The sequence below is a fragment of the Sinocyclocheilus rhinocerous genome, unplaced genomic scaffold, assembly GCF_001515625.1.
Source record: "Sinocyclocheilus rhinocerous isolate Xijiao unplaced genomic scaffold, SAMN03320098_v1.1 scaffold914, whole genome shotgun sequence".
Lineage (NCBI taxonomy): Eukaryota > Metazoa > Chordata > Actinopteri > Cypriniformes > Cyprinidae > Sinocyclocheilus > Sinocyclocheilus rhinocerous.
Genome location: NW_015629521.1, coordinates 816,258 through 822,695, shown reverse-complemented (window position 1 = coordinate 822,695; position 6,438 = coordinate 816,258).

The window sequence follows — 6,438 nt, the reverse complement described above, 5'->3', positions numbered from 1 at the left end:
TCCGTCCTCCTCCTGAGCCTCCTCCTTAGTTCCCACCCATCCCCCCCCCACTGTTGTTCTACGGTGCGAGGACGCACCTTTCCGGGGTGGACATGTCTGGATTGGACCTGTTTTGTCATGTGTTTCAGTTCCTGTTTTGCCTTATTTGGTCAAGTTCCTGCCCTCGTTTAGTTTGATTATGTTCCATTGATGTCACCTGTGTTCCCCTGATTGCCCTGTGTTTAAAAGTCCTAGTCTGATCAGTTTGTGTTGGTCCGGTCTACGCATTCTCTACGTGTGTTGGCTCAAGCTCCTATTGTGGATTATCTCCTGTGTTTCGTGATTAAAGACTGTTAAATGTTTCCTTGTGACTCCAGCATGTTCCCTCAACAGCGTAGCGTGACACTCTCCTTGGTCTTTAAAAATGTCTGACATTAATTTAGTGATCAAGTGTAACACCCTTATGGAAATATGATAATATTTTGTAATTATCATTTAAATCTGACTAATTTTCAAATTGTTTGATATAAATCATCACCTCAGGAAAATGTTATGGGGTTTCAAATCAAAATATGAGCTTCTGTTATGAAAAAGGACATCGATTTCATACATGTCCACTGTAGAGGACACCAGGACTTAAAGCATGTTTATTACACATTTTGGGAGACACAACAAATGAATAGAGGAGAAATTATATATCAATATTCATATTAAATATTGTTATGAAAATCTTGCTAATTATTATTTGTTCATTCTATGTTGCCCCAAAAACACATTAGTTCGCACATTAGATACAGTTTATAGATACATTGTATATAATGGAAAAACTTGTTTATGGCCATTTTACACACATTTTGCATAAAGAAAAATGTTTTTTAAAAATATCTTTCATAACATATTTGAGAATCATCTTTATATAAAGCTTGGTATAAATAATGAAAAATGATTTGTGATTAAAACAGAAATCACACTGGTTTTTTTTTGCCTTTTCATGTCTATTCATCTCTTTTTATTTTTTTAAAAACAGGACTTTTTTATAGGTGTCATATGATGCGATTTAAATTTTTCCTTTCTCTTTGGAGTGTTACAAGCTCTTGGTGCATAAAGAAGATCTGTAAAGTTGCAAAGACTAAAGTCTCAAATCCAAAGAGATATTCTTTATAAAAGTTAAGCATAAACCACGCCTACCTAAAACGGCTCGTCCTAACACGGCCCCACATGTCTACGTCACGATGTGGGAAGATTTGCATAACGCCGCCCCAAATGTTCACGCAAAAAAATAAGGTGTAACTTTTATTCTTGCTCTATTATTGTTGTAGCCGCCGTCATGTCGTGAAGGCGCTGACCTGTATGCATGCATGAGGTAATGTGGATTTTTGTATATTCCTTTAAATAGAAATAATGCTTTTTTGAATCATTTGCCATAAGCATAGCTTCATCCACAATGGATAGTAAAGACCTTGTTTTTTGTGAACAAAGAAAACATCATGATCATGCGAAATAAATTATAAATCATGATGATGTACTCACTTTACTTAATGTCTTAATTAAGGTGTTGTTCATCCCTGAAGTCATGAATGAAAGACTTTGAACTCATGTTAGTTCCTGATAATTCATTAGATATTAATGCATGAAGTAATGCATAATTCACACATTAATTTATGCATGAATTCATGGTAATTAATGTACCCTTACTGTAAAGTGTTACCAATCAAAGTTATATTAAAAAAATGTTCTGGCTCTTCCATGCTTTATAATGGCAGTGAATGGGGTTTAAGATTTTGAAGTCCAATAGTTAGGTGCATCCATCCATCCATAATAAAAAGTATCCCAAGTATCTCTGGGGGCTTAATAAAAGCCTTCTGAATCGATGCACTTGCGTAAGAAATGTATCCACATTTAAAACTTTATAAATTGTAATCTCTAGCTTCTGCTAACTGTCGTACGATTTTGTATTCGTCTGAAAGAAGAAAGTCATATGTCCTTAAGAAGGCTTGAGGGTGAGTAAATTATGGGATACTTTTTATTTTTGGGTGAACTATCCCTATAAGAGATCGAAAACCAAAAACTGGATCAATCAGCTGTGAGCAAAGAGCAATAAATTCACCCCTCTCTTGCTCCAAAGTAAAGCAGTTCACAGTGAAAGAGAATTTTAGACAGGGAATTGCCTCTCTTTGTCAACCTATATGAATTGTTAATTAAATAAATTCAGTTGATTGACTTTTAATAAAGGGATAGTGCACCCAAAAATGAAAATTATTTTAATAAGGTCTGGCTGCAGACTTACTTTCAGACACCTGCACTTCTGCAAGTGACGTCACTTGCACTGTTTGGTTACACTTTATTTTAAGGTGTCCTTGTTACAGTGTAATTATACATTTACATTTAGTATATAGTTTGCATCAACAATAAGATGTATTTTGAATTCGCTCTTTATCACCCTAGTCCGTTATGCCACATTAAGCATTTTCCAGTATGGGATGAAAAGTAGAATTTTTATTTTTGGGTGAACTATCCCTTTAGTTGATAGGTAAATGTGTTTAAATTCATGATATTTTTTATTGTCTGTTTCTCAGGAGATCAAAGTATCTGAGTTTCCTGAGTTTCTTTTATCCTTACAGCAACATACAATCCATCTGGTTCTCCTCAGAAGGCCGAAGCGGGCGCAGCTGATGAGAGCTCCATGCTGTGTCAGGTGCTTGGCCTGGCTGATTGCTTCTTGTGTGTACTCCGCAGTGGGCGATTATGAAAATGCCTCACAGTAAGTCTGTCATGTGGCACATAAGTGTTTATCTGAGCCTCTGATTGCGGTGTAAGGACACGGTTTGGTTGTCAGGCCTGATTCCGATAGGGTCTTTGATTACCTATGTGGTAAATGGTGACCTGCTAGTTGGGAACCATGGAACAATTTCAAAAGATCCCATTACTTTATAACATATTGCGGAGTGGCCATGGAGATTACAATCATTCAATCTACCATGCAGAAATAGCACGAAGGCGGTAATCTATAAAGATTACTAAGAAACAAATGTAGCTTCTAGGAAAACCCTAATAGTAGCATGACAGACAGAAAATGAGAAAGAGATGATTCAATGAACCTTACAGTGAACAGTTTCTGATGACAGATTTCGTGTTAGCCTTGCCCTTTTTCATGGATTGTTTTTGATAAATCAGAGTAAAATCAATAATGTTTGAATGTGATCACACATTGTTCATGATAACCATTCCATTCCGTATAAATCATTGCAAGATCCATATGTCAATACTCCCTGGCTCAGAAAGCGAGGGTAATAATAGGCTAGATGTGACATTTCTGAACAAGCTGCTGAACAAGTTAATTTTCATGAGTGCTCTCTCAGAAAATGCCAGTTGGGTATTTGTTGAAGAGAAGATGCTAGTTGAGGTGCTTCAAATAAATCAATATATCTAGTTGAAAGAAACTAGACTGTGACTCATATCTGTGGATCTGTTAGCCTTGCAGGATCTTAAATTATGAAGATGCGCTTACGATTGAAAACAACAGCTGAATTGGATCCAACAGGGCCAAGGCCAGGTTTTTCTCTTCTGCTTGGAAGAAAAAGATTCAGAGGTACTGAGTGATGGCTAAAAATAAGCTTAAACCAGCATGATTTTCCATTCTGGTTTAGACTGGTTTATACTTGTTTGGTGTTGGTCACTAACAACTAGATTACGAGCTGTTTAAGCTTGGACGTGGAAGGGAACAGCATTCAGATATTAACTTATGCTGACAACCATGTTTCCCTTGTGAAAAAAAAAGAAGTGTGTTTAGTATTGAATGTGCATTTGTAGTGTACTTCAAGTCCTAAAAGTGTATTTTAAATCTGTACTTCAGATAATATAATAGTAACCAAATAAAAAGGTAATTTAAGTGTATATAAAGAAAGTACACTTCTTACTTTCAATTGGCTGCTAGCAGCCATGTTTGTTTGATTATGTGAGTGATATCTGAAGAATACGTTAGTATTTGCTCCAACAACAATGCCTAGACATTTGTAACATGATTGATCGTAAAGCATCAAAGTTGTAGCTCCCCTTATGGGCACAATAATAATGTAAATAATTACACAATAATGTAACTTGGCGTATATCCTCAGAATGTCCTGTGGTCCATAAGTCACAAGTTTTGTGAAGTTTGGACATTGCATTTACAATATAAAGGTGTACTGTATAAGGTATACAAATTAGTTACGTTTGTACTTCGCGTTTGGCAGATACAGGACAGTTTATGAAAGTGTACGATGCCATAGAGATACACAAATTCATGCAGTGTATAAGCAAAGTTGGTGTGCACGAAGATGCTCTTGCAGTTTGTTATGTTGATGCAGTGATACTCGTCTATCTTTATTGTAAGCCATCAGTATAAGAAATGAAAAAGTGTACACAATAAATCTTCAAACATGTCAGAAGCAATTGTTTCAAAGCTCACCACAGCCTGTCAATTAAGCTTGCTTTTCATGCACCTGACAGTATCCTTATTACTGCCAGAAGCAAACAAATAAAATCCAAGCAAATGGGAAAAACATTTATTGTGTCTTGTTCCCTTTACAGCAACAGATGAGCTCCATCATTGCTTTTTTTTGTATTTTTTTTCCCCTCCTCGCTTTCTTTTTTCTGCATTAATCTCAGTTCAGTGCTTCCTCCAGGCCATGGCTGTGATATTGCTGTTTACCGGGGGTCTGCCTGATTAGTAATAATGGTTAACCTTTTTGGGGGTTTGGCAAAACATTAATCAATGGGGCGGTTGATTAAAAAAATGTTTAGGATAAGGGTGGGGGGCACTGGGAGTCAGATTAGTGTGGAAAAATAAGAGAGGGGAGAGAAGATAATTATAAATCTTAAGCCTACAGTTAAAAAATGAGGCATGTTGCCTTGTGCACATTTAAGTTTTTTTTTATTTTTTATTTGCCAAATAATATGAACAAAAATTGACCTCAATACATGGTCTTCTTGCATGATTCATGAGCTCATTTTTTTTTTCCAAAGAAAAATGCTAACATTGAAATACTGGCAATGAAAACCATATTAAGTAGTTAGGGGTAATCTTTTATTATTCCTTAGAAAAAAAATTAAAAAAAATAAATTTAAAAAACTTTGCTTCACTGCTCATTATTAATTTTTTGGGAAACAATCTCTGGCGAATCAAAGTAATGTGCTGTAACTAATATGCAGAAAAACAGAAAAGAGTTATAATGTAATATTTTGAAATATAATATATACACACAAACTATTACTGTTATACTGTATTTTGTTGAGCCTTATTGAGCTTCTTTCAAAAACATTTACAAATCTTACTAACTTATGTATTTTTTTCATATTTTTATAGATTCAAAATGGTTAAGATGTGTACATACTCAGTTGCATTCGATGTGTTATTAATGCATTTATTGGCTACACCAAACTTAAAGTTCCCTTTCATGGGAACTTCGAACTGCGTCCTCTAGGGGTTGCTATGGGGAACGCCTCGTCGTGACCCGTGTCTGAAGCATACATTGAAAAAACACCAACTCGTTGGCCGGCGACAGCCATGACGTCACTACCGGTGCGACTATAGTATAAATAGGCGCCGGGAGCACACATCATTCTCTTCTTCGTCTTCGTTGACTGTTTTGTTTGAAGCGTGCATTTCTGTGGTAAGAGCGATCTCTATTTATCTCATTATGGCGAGCACTAGCAAAGCATTTAAGGATGTGTGCATCCGTGTTGACGTTGTTTAACATCTGATGACACACACGATCTATGCGTTATTTGTGGTGTTTTTTCAATGTATGCTTCCGACACGGGTCACGACGAGGCGTTGCCCATAGCGACCCCTAGAGGATGCAGTGTCTTGTTCCCTACTCAGGGAACCATGGTTACATAAGTAACCTGAGACGTTTTTTTTGGAAATGTTACTTTTTCAAAACTATATGAAACCAACATGAATACAAACAGTACTTTAACAATATCTTGTATTTTGGACTACTTTTTAAAAGGCAAATAAAACTGTGGACATTTCTATGTGTCATTTGGAAAATGAAAATAAATATTGAAGAGATGGGTGGTTGGCAAGAAGTGGCCAGCAGGTTGATGGGCTTTTTTTGGGGGGGCTCTTGTTTCCCTGTGTCTCACCCCTCCTCTTTTTCTCTTTCTTATCGCAATATCATTGGCTGTTGCTCATTGCTGCTGTCTTACTTGTCAGAAACCTGAAGACAGGATGGCCTGATGTGAAACAAGTGTGAAATTATATCCTACTGTATATCCTCCCTAATTATCTATTTAAATCTATGTACACTACCATAGTTTTAAATGCACAATGTTGGAAAGAGAACAAAAAAATATTAAAAGAATAGTTCACCCAAAAATGAAAAGTTGCTGAAATTTTACTTAGGCCATCTAAGATGTAGATGAGGTTGTTTCTTTTAATCTGAACAGATCTGGAGAAATTTAATTTACATCAAT